The following is a 19,206-nucleotide window of genomic DNA, read 5'->3' on the forward strand; positions in this document are numbered from 1 at the left end:
ACAAGTGATTTATGTATGTATGTATGTATGTATGCATGCATGTATGAATATATGTAGGTTGTGTGGGTCCTGGGGCTTAAATTCAATACCTAGGTGCTGAGGCTTTTTTTGTTTTTATTTTTTATGTTTTGCTCAAGCTAGCACTCTACCACTTGAGCCACAGCTCCACATCACATTTTTTTGTTTAATTGCAGATCAGAGTATCATAGACTTTTCTTCCTTGGGCTTGGCTTTGAATTATGATCTTCAGATCTCAGCCTCCTAAGTAGTAGGATTACAGGCATGAGCCACTAATACCAGACTCAAGTTTTTGCTTTTAATATCTATCAGAAAATAGTGATGTTTCTACTGCAGTTAAGTTTTATGGAAATGGAAATACACTTTAGAATGAGCGCATGAGAGAATATAGTTTATAGTTTGGAATGGTGAGAAATAAAACAGTGGGTAGCTAAGTAGTTAAGTTGATGGAGACATACACACGTAAATACATGAACATGGTGCTTCAAGTGTCCCATTTAGGACAAAAATATAATATTTCACTATCCAGCACCAATATGCCATCCTAATTGTGCTACAGAATGAAACTTGTTACATAAAATAATAACCTAGAGCTATAGTACCACATCTTTCAGCATTAAGAAGATTTATTACTAATGTTTTATTTTTTCAAATCGTGAACTTGATATGTATAAATAAAATATCAAGTCAAACATTTGGGAAACAATGAAAGATTGAAAACTATTTTCCCAAAATATTGAGTCTATAAGCTTCCTTTTGAAAAACCAATAATAATATCAGGATGGTGCAATAGTATTTGTAATCCAATTACTTAAATAAAAAGTTTTAAACTGATTTTTCATTGTTTATCATTAAGGTTTTTGACTCTACTACTTAGTATATGTTCTAAAATTTGTGTCTTATTCTTTCTAGGCTGAAGGTTCTTTGCATTCTTTAGTCTCTTGAAATATTTTAGTTATATTGCAGGAACTTTAACTCAAGAGATTCTTAAGGGCTAAATTCTCCACTTAAACAAGTTTAGTTTTGCTTCCCTTTCTTCTAAGAAGAGTTCCTTCCTATTTCCTGTAGGAAACACAGAAGAACATGTATTCTCTATCTCACTGAATTCTAATTGAACATATAACTATTTCTAACTTTAAAATTTTTATTGGATCTATAACCCTAGCTACTCAGGAGGCTGAGATTTGGGGATCAAAGTTTGAAGTTAGCTGGGGCATAAAAGTCCATGGGACTCTTATTTCCAATTGATCAGTAAAATGCCAGAAGTGGAGGTGTGGCCCAAGGTGTAGAAGACCACACTTGAACAGACAAAGCCAAAATCAGAGCCAAAAGTTCTGAATTTAAGCCCCAGTTGTAGCACTCACACCAAAATTATTATTAGGAATAACATCCCTTTGAACAATGAACATATACTTAAAAAATGACAGGAATATAAAACAGGTCTTGTCCCTGGTGTAGGCCCTACTGGGAGGGAGTAGAGCAAATGATGAGAGGGAATATGGTCAAAATACTTTATATACACATATAAAAATGGAGCAATGAAAGTTGGGATGGTTTTGGAATGAGAGTGGGGATGTCTGATCAAGGTGAATTATGTACACACATGGACTTATCAAAATGAAGCCTTTTGTATAACTAATTGATGCGAATTAAAATGTGAAACACTCATCAAACAGTAAGTTTGTTCCTTCTTTGCCATTGCTTCATTTGCTTATCTCCTTTTTATGATTATTTCTGAGACTTGAAGAATATTTTCTAGTAATAGAACATATGATGCAATTGCTAGGCACTGTACCCTTCATATGAATGTGTGTGTTTGTGAGTGCACATGTGTATGTGTAGTTGTGTGTGGATTAGAACGCACATGGATATGTCTGTTTAAAAATCATGATAGCTATCTGGCTCATACCTTATATCCTGTGGTGTAAAAATGCAGTTGAAACAAGAACAAAATAATCACTATTACTTGGTAAAGTTAAACTTTTCAAGGCGTATTTTAATGATTTAAAAAGTGCACTGTGGAGAGTTGGCAGCAGAAGAAAATTTATTCTTTTTAGTTAGGAAAATGAACCCAGTCATGAAAGCTAGACAGACAAAACAAAGACCTAAATGAAAACGCTATATATAAATGGATGTATTTTCACAGAATAATTGAATGCTCTAGCCAATCTGTAAACATTTATTAGGATTTACTGAATATACAAAAGTTATTTGGATGGCTCTAGTTGTTTAATCATGATATTATGCTTCTTCTTTCTTAGAAGAAGTTATAAATTCAAGAAGAGGTAGAAAAACCGGCAGACAGCCAACCAAATTCAACCCACAGACATATGTTGTTGGGCCTGAACAATGTTTTGAAATGTTTTGAATCAATTTCCAATTGAGAAATGAGGGTTGTTCCTTAGGGGGGAAAAAAGAAAGAAAAAAATATGTCTTTATATCTGTTCTTGAAAAACCCATTAGATTTTACAATATGCTCCTGGGATGTCCAGTAATGGCCAGCTGGAGGTGGCTATATTTCCATCATTTATACAGAGTTCTCTCTAACCTCCTACCTACCCTGCTCCCATGTACTTCTCTTGCTTAGATATCTGGACTATTCTAAAAGCATATATGGTTGTAATCTCTGATGTCAATCACCTGGAAGTTTATTCTTCCTCTGGTATATGAATGCAGCAGTTTCTGCTTCATATAAAGTCAATATAATATAATTTTTATTATTAGTTCTTTTTAAATTCAAGCTTGTAGGATGGGAAATGGAGAGTAGAATCGTGAGGCTGTATTTGTTCCATGGCTTCAAAGAGGATTATCAGACATTATTTCATTTATTCAATAATTTTTCAACAGTAGCTCAGTTATAAAGAGGAGGATATTGTGCTCTGTTGTCTGCTATTGTAAACAGGTTCCCCTTTCTCCCATCTCCTGCTCTGACCTCTTTTGCTGTTCCTATTACAGTTTAGCAGATATTTATATCTTGGTTTATCTTGCTTTCTGTTCTGTTATATCCTGACTTTTATTGTTTTCTGTTCTGTATTAAAGCTCTGTGCCTCTTCTGCCCAATTGACTGTGGGTTTCTTAAGGCCAGATACTATCTTTGTCCGTGTCATTATCTATAAATGACTTCAAACATTATAGACACTTAGTTTCTTACTGAAATCTCTAATTCCCCCAGCTGTGAGAACATTTTCAACAAGGACAGGTTACCCATGCCATTTAGAATGGTTGTGAGTCCATGTGTCATTGCGTTCCCATGTTTCATCTTTAACTCCCTACATCAAGAAGAACCCAATGGGCTGCAAATATGTGTAACCTGCTTAGGAGAGGAAATCATTCCATCCCACTGTCATCCATGCATGCCTTAGGTCATACTTTCCAAATATTTACCATGTGGAATAGTTTCCATTTTTAAGCATGTCAGTTTAGGAGCACAAATAGGTCCTCATCAATGTAACCCATTCCGGGTATCTTGGTAAGAGGATTTCCAACCCAGGACCAACCATATTTCCTTATTCCCTTTTTAATTTTTCAATGTTTCCTTTTTATTTCATTGTTAATGTACAGGTGATGTACAGAGCTATTCAAGTTATATAAGTCTTTTTAAACAATGTTACCTATTCTTTTTTCTGTCAGACCTCTGACCTAAATTGCACTGACAAGTGGCCATAGGATCTACCAGCTTTCCAAAGACAGCACCTTAACTGCTTCATCTCTGCAGTCTTGTCAGCACATGGATTCCTCCATAGCACACTTTGCTCTCACAAATTAGCTGTACTTACACAAATTGCTCTCAGGTTTAGGATTCAGATTTAGAGAGATGAATCAGAGGAACTGAACTCTCCCTAAGGGTATTTGCTTAGGAGTTAAGCACTTCACTGATAAGTGCCATTAGAGGGCTAGCAATTATTCTGCATCACAAGTCCCCTTTAATGTTTGGGTTTTTCTCTCCAAAAAGCTAAACTATAGGGGCTGGTCTGTTATAAGTTTTGGCTGTGCCTGGGCGGTTTTAAGCATGAATTTTTCAACCAAGTACCATCTCTTTTAGTGATGAGTTGAACTGATATTAAATGGACAACCAGGCTGTTTCGAACACTTCATAAATGCCTTAAAAAATCTTACTCCGAATGCATGGAACCTTATAGCACAATGCTGTTGAATCCCCAAACATTTTCCTCAGAAGACCTCGCTTCAGGCAAGACTTCTCCAAGTAACTGACTTATTAAGCCTCTGTATTGGGAATCTATAGCAATAAATCTCTAGCTTGATGGCTAGCAACCGCAGGTTTTTGGTTCTTAAGATCTAGAGCTAAGAGCTGAGCTCAAAAGCCCAGCCTGTTGAGACTGTGAGGGTCAAAGCCCTTAATGCTCATGCAGCTTCCCCATGCTTAGTCTTGATTTCTTGGTATAGAGCAAATAAACCCTCACTTGGCTATTTAAAAAAAATGGTATGTCCATTCACCCTTCCTAATGAAATACAGAACTGGTTTCCCTAGGAGAAATAAAGAAACAAAACAAAACAAAAAAAATCTTAACTTGGTCAACAACCTAGAAGCAGAACCAGTTAATTCCTTTTTGTGTTTTTCTTTCTTAGACACATTTTTCAGGCCCTAGTAAGCTTGTCTTCTGAACCATCTATTTTACGATTTACACAAAAACATTAGATTTAAAATAAAAGTGTTTAGCTGGTGCCAGTGGCTCATGCCTCTAATCCTGGCTACTCAGGAGGCTGAGATCTGAGGGTCATGGTTCAAAACCAGCCTGGGCAGGAAAGTCCATGAAACTCTAATCTCCAATAAACCACAAGTGTGTAGGAAGTGCTGCTGTGGCTCAAGTGGTAGAGTATTGGCCTTGAGCTGGAGAGATGAGGAACAGTGCTCGAGGCCCAGAGTTCAAGCCCCACAACCGACAAAAAATAAAAATAAAATAAAATAGAAGTGTTTAAACAGTATTTGAATTTAATATCTAGTCTAAAAGTCCATGGAAGTCTACTGCTTTTTCAATTGCTCTGTGAAATAAACAAGAGGGCACACATTGAATTACTTTAAGTAAAATCTATATATTAACCTAAAATTGACAAACAAGCAAGCAAGATCACTTCTTCCCTTTTTACTACATAGCTATACTCTATTTCCTCAATTCAGCTATCTGGTGGAAATGAAACTCATAACAAGAGATTCCTTTGGATGAGTTTTATAATTGTATCTTGAATTGAAATAAACCAAAATTACCATAATTTGATTTTTAGGCCATAGTGGGGGTCAAAAGCTGGCCACTGCTTTCTTCAGTGCTGCTATTATTACTTTAATCTTTTTTAAGAAATGATGTATTATACACTAGGAAATATTTTTACCTTTGATTTTCTGATTTTTCCTACTGAGGAAAATCCAGTTTTGTAGATGAAGAAACATAGCCTCAAAATAAGTAACTTCCCCCAAATAATTTTATAGCATCTAGCTTTCACAGCCTATTCATTTAATATTGTTCAATCTCTATTTTAAAAAAAGATTTTTCTAGAATAGAATTTGAGAAAAATGTTTTAATGAATACACCTCAATATTTTCCAATCTCATGTATCCTCATAGCATTAAATTTCTCATGTTTCACTTCCTTCTTCTATTTGACCTATGTAAAGCTCCTGCTTTAATTTGATCAGTGTATGCTCTATGTTTTTATGTATTTATAGGATATCAAACTGAATCACATTAATAATTTTTAATAAAATAATGAGTGAATAGAGATCCTGGTTTTCTCATAGAATTGAGGAAACATAAATTAATACCCTTATAAAACAGACTACAATAAATAAAAGACATTCTTGCATATATTAAATAACTGGAAAATAACTATCATACTGAAGTCATAAAATACATTCATTTAAGGAAAAATAAAAGAGAGAAATAATAGTATTCAAACAAGTAAGCTTTCTTTACAATAATTTAGACAAACTTAACAACTATTTATCACAGTAACTGGAAATAGAAGTGAGCTGGAACAATGAAAACCTGGCCACTAATTGGATGTATGAATTAAGTGATATGGAGAAGTCTGTGGTGATTCTATGCTTACTTATTTAGATGACTTCAGGAGTCAAATTGTCATAACAAAAATTAGAAGGAGAAATATTTCATGAAGGAGGTTGTGGCTTTAGCTTGCAAGATACACAGTTTTAACTTCCAATACATATATATTATATATACATATATAATATACATGTATATGTATGTGTATATATACATATATACACATATACATATATATACATACATATATACATACATACACATATACATATATATATACACATACATATACACATATATAATATAATAAGGGACTGAAAAAGTAGTAACTAAAAGTCTAAGTTTCCAGTCAACACTTTATGAATATAACCAGGTTCTTATAGAAAGCAGCAATTATTTGTAAGAACATAAATCTTAAAAATATATGAGGGAATAAAGTTTTTAATTTTTTATTTTAAAGATTTATATTTTTAAAATTTTCTTTATTATGATTTGTTTATGTGATACTGAGGAATTGAATCCAGGGCCTCACATGCTAGTCAAGCACTCTACCACTAAGCCACATTCCCATCCCTGGTTTTTAATTTTACAATGTTTTCCTGCATCCTTTTTCTTCATCAGTATTATCAGTTTGTGACAATTATGGCTTTCTTTCTCTTAAACATACATTAAAAGGGCTGGGAATGTGGCTTAGTGGTAGAGTGCTTGCCTAGCATGAATGAAGCCCTGAGTTCGATTCCTCAGTACCACATAAACAGAAAAAGACAGAAGTGGTGCTGTGGCTCAAGTGTAGAATGCTAGCCTTGAGCACAGAGAGGCTCAGGGTCAATGCTGGAGCTCTGAGGTCAAGTTCCAGCACTGGCAAATAAATAAATAATACAAAATAAAAAAAACAGAAAAACACACAAAACATTAATAATGAATAACAGCAGAAAATCAACTTTTGGGTACTAATATTCTTACTAAAAATTTGTACTTTTTACTGTACTTTTATCAACTAAATATAGGCAAATAGATGCTGTTTAACAGGGTTCATGTGCTTTTTTTTCTAACTTGAAATTAGTATTGGCAAGAATGTCTTTTTCTATAATTTGAAGATTTTAAAATATCTCATATATTAGCGTATTAATTTCTCAAGTATTTTTGAGAAGTCAGTATATCAACAACAAAAATTGAATAAAATAAGATGAAGCAAGCCTGATTAAATCAAGATGCAACTTTCAAGAGCCATTATTGATCAAAATAAAATAGACTGTGTAAAGCAAATTCTATACTTCACAGGTTCTACTAGTTATTTCTAATAAGAATTGGAGTTTGGAGTAGGAAGAAATAGGAAAAGCGTTAAAACGAAGATAATTCTTAGGCTGTATCCCCAGCAAGAGAGATGAATAATAGTGTTATTACTAATGTAGATTAAAAAAGCAAAGATGCAACTTGAGTGAGGTTGTGGACAATAATGAAGTGATCTGTTGGAGTATGCTTTTTTCATTATGAGTAGGTAAATACATCTTCAGATTTAGTCATTTTTTTGAATTTTTATTTTATTTTATTTTTTATTGTGAAAATAAGGTATAGAGGAGTGACAATTACATGGGCAAGATAATGAGTACATTTCTTTTCAAGCATTACAGCCTTCTCCTTTGTTTCCCCTTCCCATCCCAGATTTAGTAACTTGAAAATAAAGATTTGATCTAATTAACAGGTAAATAATATTTAATGTCATTGAGCTAAATTTACCCTAGTCAAGATATGGAATCAGCCCAGATATTCTTCAATGGAAGAATGGATCAAGAAAACGTGGTAATATACATAATGGAATTCTACTCATCCATCAGAAAGAGTGATATTGTACCATTCATAATGAAACGGAAAGACATAGGGAAAATTATATTAAGTGAATTAAGCCAGATTCAGAGAAACAAATGTTGCATGGTTTCCTTTATTTGTAATAGCTAGAATGTACCTATAGCTCTACTAGTAAACACACTGTTTACTGTAAGTGGTTACAAATGAATTAGCTGAAGTACAATAGACTCCATGGAGAGCTCAAAGAGTGTAATGCTATAGAAAGACTAACTCAAAGCCTAACAAAATAAATACTGGGAAATTAGTAATTGCAGGGAGTGTTGGGAGAGGAGAGAGGTAGAAGAATGAAGGAAGGAAGGGGAAAAATGTAGCCAACAATTCATTGTACATATCACAAAATTAAGAAAAATAAGGGAAAAATAAGTTGAAGAAGGTTGAAAATGTTGAAGTGATGACACAGAACAAGATGCATTATATACATAAACTTCCATGTTAAATGGTTTAAAAAATCAATACATATTCTACAAAATTAAGAAAAATGAAGTAAGAGGTAGGTTGGTAGGGGTGAGTAAAAATGTTGAAAGGGATAGGTGCACTATATTCATAAGCCACTTTGCTGTACAGCAACTACTTTGTACAACTACTTAAAAATATTTAATAAAGTATTCAAAAAAAGATCAAATAGGAATTAACTTAGATGAAAAGAGTTAAAACAGGAAGAGTAGGCATCCAAAGATCGACCTTAGTGTGTTTCAATATTTAGAGATCTGGATTATGAGGAAGAGATGAGGAAAGAGACAGAGAAAGATCATCCAGCTAGTTTCACAGAAAACTGAAAGGATGAAATATCTGAGAAATAAATTAAAAAGACAGGTTGAATAGGGAGAATGTGCCAATAGCCTTTATATGACGCTACATTGGTGTATAATCTGAATGTGCAGAAATGGCCAATGGATTTCAGAAAATGCAGATATTTTAGTTCAGTCAAAAATTGTATTTCTAGCTGGGTGCCGGTGGCTCACACCTGTAATCCTAGCTACTCAGGAGGCTGAGATCTGAGGATTACGGTTCAAAGCCAGCCCAGACAGGAAAGCCCATGAAACTCTTACCTCCAATAAACCACCAGAAAACAGGAAGTGGTGCTGTGGCTCAAAAGCTAGAGCGCTAGCCTTGAGCTGAAGAACTGAGGGACAGAGCCGAGGCCCAGAGTTCAAGATTCACGAACAACAAAAAACAAACAAAAACAAAAACAAATTTGTATTTCTGTTGAATAGAATGAACATGTGTAAATTTATACTTAAGTTATTGTCCTTATATATTTCCTAACTACTAACAAACTTTTTACTGGTGCGACAACAAGTAGTTCTTAATTCTACACAGTGTACTCTGTCTAAATTAAAAATTAATTGTATAGGTTTGGCACCAATGATTTGACCCTGCAATCCTAACTACACAGTAGGCTGAGATTTGAGGATTAGCGGGTCAAGGCCAGGCAGAAAAATTCCCCATACTCTTATTTTTAAATAGCAAGCAAAAATCCAGAAATAGATGTGTAGTTCAAGGGGTAGAGCACCAGCCTTGAACAAAAAAGCCAAGCAACAGTCTGAAGCCCTGAATTCAAGCCTCAGCAATAATAAAAAAAAAAAAACACAAATACTTACATGATTGAACTGAATTAGTACAATACTCACTTTAAAAGGGAGAAAAGTATGCTTAAAAGTTCACTATTTTGACCTTGACAAGACTTATCCTTGAATAAAATGTTCTGTTCAGTTTTTGGCATCCAGGAAACATCCACTGTCATCAGATGAGGTTTCCAACTATTTCTGAGATGATAGAAACCATGAAGCATGAATTCCCTCAACTTCCTCCATACTTTCCATCTCATGTCTATCCAGTCATCTATATTCACAGTCATTAAAGTGCTCTTCCTTCTGTTTAAGTTTTTTTAATCTAATTGAGCTAGTGATTACACACATCTGTCTTAGTCTCCTCTGAGACCTGTTAGGTTTCTGTATGTATTGTTTTTATTTGCATTCTTTCTCTCTCACTTGAATATTCTTATTTCATCCTCTTTTTAGCAACTGTTGATTTCAGTCTTTAGAAAAGAGATGTTTGACATATGTTACTCCTGATTCATTTTTTCCTTTGATTTCCTATTCCAGGTCTTGAGCTTTCTTAATGTTTTGGTCATTAATTATACCTTCAAGAAAGGACCTATTAAGTAATGAAAACAGTTATAATTTTGACTATTAAAAACAAGTTCAACCTCAGTTATAATAGTGAACACCAAAAAAATCAGCACTGAGATACGATTTTCTACATATTTATAAAGCCTGAAAAGTTTGTTGATCTCTTAGAAAGCTATGGACTCTAACCAGATGCCAATGACTCAATGCATATAATCCTAGCTATTTTGGAGGCTGAGAACAGGAGTATCATGGTTCAAGGCCAATCTATGAGGAAAATTTTGTGAGACCTTTTTAAAACTCCTAGCGGAATGCAATGGTGGTTACCTTTTACCTCAAGCTATGTGGGAGACTGAGATTGAAAGATCTAAAATTCTGGGACATCCTCATCAGAAAATGTCTGACAACTCCATCTCTGTGAAGGGAGGCTGAACATAGTAACACATGCCTTAATACCAGCAATGCCACAAACCTTAAAGTAGAGAGATTAAAGCTCAGACATGCAAAGATGCAGGAAATGTGGCCCCACTCTCAAAATAACAAGTTAAAATGGACTGCAAGTATAGATCACCAGTACTGTGCCAGTCTAGTAAGCAAGAGGCACCTAAGTTTAGAGAAAGATTTTTTTTAAAAAGCTATGGAGCTTCTTCTACTAGTATTTTCATTAAATGCTGGTGAAAATTCAAACATTTAGAACTAGCCAGGCACCAGTATCTAACCCTCATTACTCAGGAGTCAGAGACCAGGAAGATCATGGTTTGAAACCAGTCTGGAAATAAATGTTCTCTGAAATTCTCCAATTAAGCAGCAAAATGTTGACTGTATGGATCAAGTGGTTAAGCACCAGCCATGAACAAGAAAGCCAACCAAGAGCACAAGTCTCCTATTTCAAACTCCAATACTGGCACGCAAACAAGAAAGTTATAACTGAAGAATCATTGGGTAGCACCCACTAAATTTACAGAATTATGTTAATCTGTTAAAATTCCATTTAATCATTAAAATGTACAGAATTACAAGAGCTTCATTATATTGGTGAAAACTGTAAATACTCATGTCCATGACTGTCTCAGTATACAACTTATTAGATATGAAATATCCATCCTGTAGAATATTGCACCTTGTAAACAAAAACAGTACTTTTTTATTATGAAATATTTCCAGGCTAAATTACTAAAATGAAAAAGTCATAGTGGAAAGGTGTGCATAGTTATATTACTTTAGTGTATCAAAGAAGATACATAAACACTAAAATGAGCACTGCTAGAGACACTTTTGCAAAAAAAAAAAAGTTCTGAAAAAGAAAGATGTAGGAACTGATTAACTATCAAGAGGATACATGAATAAGGTGGATAGAAATAAAGATATAAGAAGAATTTTCTCCAAAAAGTTTTGATTTTTTTTAGCCATCTCATTATATCACCTACTCTCAAATCAAAAGCAAACCAAAGGAAACTTGCATAGAAGTATAAAGATCATCATAACTACAGCCTGCCTGACAGCTTCACACTCGTGGGCAGGTAAAACTGTCTGCCAAAACAGTGATGTCTTTCTTCATTGAACAGAAACATTTCCATAATCACACTTAGAGAATATGTCACTTAACAGTGAGGTAAATGAAAGAAAGAAAATCTGATGCAATCAAATGCACAGAAACAGTAAAATAGAGTTATATACAACCTTTTCTGAAAAATGTGGTTGTTATGTATAAAATTGAGACATATTGGCTTGGCAAGTTCATTTCCACTATGACCTCAACCTATCCATATGGTCTCACCTCCTGTTACTCTACTGTTTGTCTAACAAACCTGGCCAATATACACTCTGAAATTCTCTGAACAGATTTCTCAGAAAACTATCATTAAAATACACAGAAAATCCAAATTGTCTAGAATTACATGGTAAAATGTGATTAAAGTCTATCATGAGTACAAGGTTCTCATGTTGATGGCCTGGCAAGGAACAGAAATATGAAAATTCTGAATGTTAATAGGATACTCTCTATCTTTCTATGACATTTGATGTATTTTATTTTCATTATAATATAATAATTTTGTGCTAGATCAGAAAGTTTTAGAAGACAAAAACTTTAAGAATATTTTTCACTCATGGAGGAGCTTTTGAAAAGTGTTTGTAATTCAGTCTAATTGAAATTTTGATTTATGTTTACTTACTTGTTTACATTAATACTCCTTCCTGTTTGAGTGAAGGGATTGAAGTAGTTGAGATGTAAATGTTTAAATAGGACCATGTGTGACATGTGGCAGAGTTCTTTCACTTTGCCCATGAAAAACACAGTGACAATTACAGGAAAACATTGCTCTTTCTACATCACAAAACTCCTCACTTTAGCTAAAGTCTGTGTGCTATAAGTGGAAGTCTATGTGCTAGCCCAAGAGGAAGCCTGTGACTAAGACTTGACCATTTGGGGCTGCTGTATCTTAATAGTTGCTGTAAGTCATGTGATTTATAACAATGCAGACACACCCAAATGCAAGTTTTTGCTTTGGTAATGGGGAACAAGTTGTTTTACTATAGCATTGTCTGACATGATGAAACTTTCTTGAAATTTTCATGGGAGCTTCTATCAGACCATTTATAGTACAGTAAGTAAAAGAAATCAGAAATTAAAAAAAAATTAGACCCAGTCCTAATAATCCTTTGTGAGCTTCTAGATTAAGCTATTCCTGAGTATGCAATGTTTGAACTCATCACCAATCAAGGTTATTATTGACTAGGCCAGTTTTAATTCATCAATCATTTGTATCAGTAGCAATCAACAGTGTTTTTTATAATATGAAATAAAATTTAAAATATTTAAAATTCATTTCCAAGTCAGTTTATCTAACACTTATTTTATACTGTAAAGATGTTCTGTTATATAAACAGCTAAATATAAATTATTTTAAAATATGTATCTGTAAAATAATGCTGTTAGTATTTCTTTAGTATATGAGAATATTAAATTGAAAATATAGCACAGTTATAGTTTACCTGCTATGAAGAAAGTACATGTTTATTCAAGAATGGAAGCATTTATATGGAAATGTATACAGACTTGGAAAATCTCAGAAATGGATCCGTCCTATGAGAAATTTCCACTCATTCTCAGGTAGCACCACTGGGTAAAATATTCTGTATGGAAATATCTCTCCTCAACTGTTTGTGTGGCATCAAATCTCTTTACTTGGGACTGGAATCCTCAGTGTTAAATGTATGCTGATAGAACTTATTGAAAATGTATTGGAATGTGAAAGGGAGACTTGATAAGGAAATAGAGGCTTTATAGCTTTCTCTGACAATTGTAAAATGTTTGTGTTAGGTTCCTTACATTTTAGAGCATGGGATGAGGAATCCTTGAAGGTGATGAGGAAGAAGAAAGAGGAGTTGGTCCTGCTAAGGACCAGAACTGTTGGACTGTAATTTAGGGACAGTTCATGCTGACTGTAACAGAACATTACAAGGAAGAATATCAAGAAAAGATTTTCTTCTTTTGCAATTTTGCTGAACTTTAGACCCCAAGCAGGAAAAGTATACTATTTTTTTGATAAGTTCACTTTAAAATGACTTTCCAAATAGGGTTGTTAGCATTCTTTATTTTCACCAAAAACCTGTCTCTTATTTACATAATTAAAATGTGCAAAGTTGTAGTAATTTGTAAGCAACAATTTTTAAGATTTGGTTTGTTTCTTTACAAATGATACATCATCCTTTCTAATAGATGAGTAAAATTCCACTGTAGATGTACACCACATTTTCTGGATCCATTCATTCATTGAGGTGCATTGGGGCTGATTACATAATTTGGCTATGGTGAATAGTCCTGTCATGAACATGGTTTTGCAAATGGCCTTACTGTATCCTACTTTATAATCTTTTGATAAATGCCCAAGAGTGGAACTGTTGAATCATAATGTAGTTCCATGTTTCATTTGGGGGGGAACCTCCATACTGCTTTTTAGAGTAGTTGACCAAGTTTACATTCCCACCAACAGTACATTAGGGGTTCCTTTTGTCGGTATAGTTGCCAGAATCTGTTATTATTTGTTTTCTTGACTATAATAACTCTCCAAATTTGTTCAAAATTGGCTCCATCATGGGTAATAAAATCCATTTAATTGGATAGATATAGCTCCTAATATCCTCTTTATGACTCGAGTATTTCATAACACTTCATATCTGACCTCACTCCTAATGTAAGTATAGTATATTTTTGTAGACATAAGAGAAAGGAAATATAAGTTAACAAAATATATACTATCTTCACATATGAAATATATATAATAAGGGTTTTATGTGTATATATAAGACCATAATATATTTCTTGAAATAATTTTAGGTAATGTTATATCAACTTTGCAGAAAATCAAGATCTTTTCATTTTCTGGGAATTAAGATATGATTGATCAAGAATTAAAACTAAGATTTTCCAAAATAAAAGGATTGGTATGAATACCCAAGAAAATATATGCCGCTTGTTTTCAAAAATGATTTTAAAATGATAGCAGTGTATCTATTATCATTTTCACTTAGTTGCATTTCCTAAATATATTTTAAACATTTAACTTAACCTTATTTTATAAATTCTCTGTTAAATATTTATATTTTTAATACAACTGCTTATCTTAAAAAACTGTTTTTAAAATAATTTTGTTACTAATAAACAATTTTTCTCAGGATAGATACCAATATTGGTGGTTATTCTTGCTGATGTATAAGTATTGTGTATGCTTATTCATATGATGCTCTTCTATAGCACAATGAAATCAAGTAATAACATCAATTCAAAGTATCTGAATTATGCAGCTTCTGTAGATGCGAAAGTTCAGAAGCTCAGTATTGAAGACAAATTCAAATAGTGCCTTGTATTGTGAGGAAATGTAACAAAGTGAAATTCTAATCAGAATATCAAAACAAATCTATATTACCAGGGTCTTCTCCTCCTGACAATAAAAAGGATTGTATGTCAAGTCTTAATCTCTATTTTTTCATAATCATTTTAATAGTCAACACATAGATAGCTTCACTATTGACAATTGAAGAGATCTTAAAGCAGAGTGTTAGTATGCTTAATAATTTCCTACTAAACTTGCCCTGTCAAAAAACGTGTATGTGTCTTTCAATAGAAGCCAATAAAAGAAAGGACAATTGTTGCCACTTATCAAATCTGTAACCATTTTTAATAACACAAAAAACATCATTGCTGTGAAGGCTATTGCTTCTCTTGTCCAAAAGCACAATAAAAATATTATTAGGGATGAGGGAATCATATCTTAGGTATTTATTAAAATTCTTTCAAAAGACTACACTCAGATTTAAGTATTTGTCCTGATATTAGCAATATTGCTATTTCTGCATGTATGTGACACCATACAAAGGCTTTCTATCAAAGCAAAACTATATCAGTATGAAAGAAAAGTTTTGTTCAGCTTCTTATCAGCTTCTTATGTATCATTTTCATACTGATGTTTCTTATCTTAAAATGCCTCAACTAAGGAAATGGTTCAATTATCTTAAGGAAGAAAAATATATCTTTAAGTTGTATCTCTTCCCAAAAATAAACTTCAATGAGGTCAGCTGAGACTTTTTAAAAAATGTTTATTTATAAAATTATAAAATAGTCCTCAATTTATCCCATGTTACATAAAATTGAAGAATGAATAGTTGTCATATTAGAGAAATTCTTTTATATTTTAAAATATTCTTACTTTTTAGTGGTTCCTCTAAAAAGTCTAAAGGCTTTTAATGCCTTTAGAGTAGATATCTTTCACAGTGAATTAAAGATGAAATTTCTTATCATTAGGAAATGTCTTTTTCCTGCTCATTATCTGATTCTTGAGTACTGCATATTTTTACAAATTATTCAGTCAAAATGAATAGTCTCAATTTTTTCTAGTAGTTATTTTTAAAAGCATTTTTAAACCAAAATCCACTTATTTTGTCTTCAATATTTTAGACTTAAATCTTAGCAGGTTACCCTAATAGAATATTTTGGTAAAAGAGTTCAGACTTTGAAAGTGGTATGAAAAATAAATCCTTTTCTACAACAATGGACATAGCTAACATTTTAATCTCAGGTAAAACTATCACATTTTAGAAATATTTGGATACTGTAGTACACATCTGCAAATCCAAGCTTTATGTACAATATAAAGTTACAATTTACTTACCTTTTCTCAGGGATGATTTGTTACTGAAACTGTCATCAGCTCCTGTTAATAATTCTTTCAACAAAACGGAAAACAGTAAAGTCACATGTCATAAGAGTAGGCCTGTGTTGGCTGCTGTGTAATTTCAATACTGGAGGAAAGAAAAGAGGTGGGGGTAGGACTGAGCACAACTTTTATAAAACCACTTCCTGGGTAGATGCAGTTAACCACATACATTGCATCGTTGCTCAATTTGAAGAAATTGCCTTGCACAGTCAGTAATACAGTTGCTTTGCATTGTGATTGTCAATTTTTAAACATCTCACCTTGTAAGAGATTTTGTTAATTCCAGTTTAATGGAAAAATATTTGATAAGAAATTTAGCAAGGAAAAGAACAGACTGTTAGGTATGGATAAAACTTCCTCTTTCTCTGTCTTCTAGCAAGAACTTAAAAACAAAGTGTGTACTCTCTGAGATTAACTTGAGCATCACAAGCTATCAGAAGATTCTACATATTAACTGGGAAAGCCAAGAAGCCATCTTTGACCCACAAGTGTGTGCTTTCTTCTCGTTCATGGATGGACACCAGAAGAGCTGCCCTTGTGAGCAAGTTCATGGGGCCTTTGGGCAGGTTGCATCAGAATTTCAGACACACCTTAGAGCAGTGCAGCCATCTGAGTGTCTTCGGAGGAAACAAGGATGCTGTGGGGAAACAGACAGTGGCACAAACTGTGACTGTGGTTCTCATATTAGTGTACTCTCTGAAAGTTTCCTAAGCAGTTCTGAAATATGCTTAGGAGCTTTTCCTTAAAGAGTATTATCATTTTTTCGATCTGACTTAAAAGGAGAAATAAAATATATCAAGAGAATATCATTTTGCCCATGGTTTCCCTTATTTGCAATAACAAGTATATGTCTGGGACAAGCAGAAAAGGTCAGATAAGATGATGTTAAGCAAAATGAGCCCCAAGATAGGGACACAAGTGTTTTTTTTCTTCCTTGTTATTGTTTCTAACATATTTATAAGATACCATGTGATTTTCTTGTTGCTTTGTATTTCCCTCCCCCACGCTATAACCCCTGTTTTTACTGTATTTGATGTTGGTGTAATTTGGGGAGGGGAAGGGAAAAAACAAATTGTTTAAACAGGGATACAGATTGACCTATTGCAATAATGAGATGTACAAGAAGTTTTGTCAAAAAACGAACTTTACAATTTAGGCTGGAGTGGGGGGGTGGGGCGAGGGGTGGGCGGTGGGGGTGTAGATGAGGAGGTGGGAGGGAAGGGATAGTAGGGGAAAAACAAAGGAGGAGGCAACACTGTTGGATAAGGAGTGTACTCATTACCTTGCTCATGTAACTGTAATCCCTCTGTACAGTATTGACAATAAAAACTTAATAAAAAATAAAAAAATAAAAGAGTATCCTTTTGACATTCTACTTGGGCCTTCACATGTTAAAATTCAGCCACTCCAAAATAAATTTGTAATTTCTTGGCAATAGCTATGGTGTATGTATCTTCAACAAGCTATGAAGTTCAGGAAATAAGATACTGACTTTTCAGGTATGGCTGGTTTTATAGGATTCATAGAATATTCACGAAAAAGAATCCTTCCTTTCCAAATATCTGTGAAATATCCATTGTTAAACAAAACCATACAGAAATCTATGCAATAAAGCTTGAGAGTATGGTATGGCCAACACACAGAGAAGCTTTGAAAATAAACTTTGTGTATATAGCACAATTTGAGGATGATTAAGTCCTTACCAGTTATCCTAATATCTTTAGGACCTTCCCTTCCTTCCTTCCTTCATTCATTCATTATAGGAGGAGGTTATAAAGAGGTTTATTTTGGGGGCCATCTTCCTAAAGGGAGAGGGAGAAATATGGCATCTGCCCCTAGCCCGGTGGAAGCTTCTAACACTGGGGCTAGTGATGGGAAGTACTTTGCATGAGCAGCTAGGTCTGAGAGAGTGTAGGAGTGCCCATTTATCCTGGGATGGAATTCTAGGGCAGGGTGGAATTCAAGTCTGGGTGGGGGCTACAAGCTGCCCTAGGAAATTTAGTGGGAGGGGCTGAGGACCTGACAAGGACAGAAGGCTAGAATTCCCCACTTTGTTGTTGAATAATAATAACTAGGGGTACCAGGCGGGAGTATGAGTGGAGGTAGTTTCTTCTGGAGCTACTTCCTGCTGTAAAGGGGCAAAGTAGTTAAGAGTCCGTAATTTGTCTTTCGACTAGGGTCCATCCAAGAAATATTTGCTTACCTGTTTGATTGGTAAATAGGACCCTCCTTTTAAAGATGGTAGTTGGCTATTGAATCCACTATAAGCTTTCATCCTGGATGAGCCTTCCTAGGTATTTTCCTAAGTGTTCTTTTTGGCCACTATGAAAGAAACTGATGACAGCAGTGAGAAAGTCAGAATTCAGGACTTCATTTACACATTGCCACTTAGGGAACTCTGTACAAGTCACTTAAATGCACTCATTGAAAACATGAATCTCAGGAAGAACAGTTAAGTAGATTTGAATAGTTTGAGTATCATGTAAAACTGTCGACATGTGTACTTAGATGATCTGGGAAATGTTCATGCCTTCTAAAAAGCATCAGAAAAATGTGGAATATCTTCCTTGATTTAAGCTTTCATACATTCGAGTCAGACTCAGAAATCTAAAATAAAGGTATGTTTCTTTTAAAACAGTACTCATGACCAATATTAAATTTATATAAATGTGCATTTTCTCCTTGTGGACTGAGAGGTGAGTCACTTAGGCAGTGATATGTCTTGGGTCTGATCTCTAGAAGCTTATATTCTTACTAAGATTAAGGCCATAGTTTAGAGCTTTGACAGTCATGGATGCCTATGTTCATTTTTTCTAGTATCAAGTACTTACTGAAAGCTTGAGCAAGTATTCATACAAAACACTTATCCTTACAACTACTCAGCAGGCTAGCCAAGATCATTCCCATCTTTTTAATTTTACTTTTTCACTTGGGAAAGCTGAGGTTAATTCATTTGTCAAAG

General features: G+C 33.9%; 1 protein-coding gene across 2 annotated transcripts in view; it reads right to left on the reverse strand.

The window, feature by feature from the left end:
* The window catches only part of Arhgap15 (Rho GTPase activating protein 15), a 639,204-nt gene extending 622,873 nt beyond the window's left edge, over positions 1 to 16,331 (reverse strand). The window contains exon 1 of one of the 2 annotated variants that reach the window (XM_013030066.1): positions 16,200 to 16,331. The gene's annotated coding sequence lies outside the window, so the exon portion shown is untranslated. The remainder of the gene's footprint in view (positions 1 to 16,199) is intronic. The other variant, XM_013030068.1, reaches the window with a different exon arrangement.
* Between the last annotated feature and the right edge of the window lie 2,875 nt (positions 16,332 to 19,206).

Source organism: Dipodomys ordii, unplaced genomic scaffold (genome assembly GCF_000151885.1).
Source record: "Dipodomys ordii isolate 6190 unplaced genomic scaffold, Dord_2.0 Scaffold126, whole genome shotgun sequence".
NCBI classification, from domain to species: Eukaryota; Metazoa; Chordata; class Mammalia; order Rodentia; family Heteromyidae; genus Dipodomys; species Dipodomys ordii.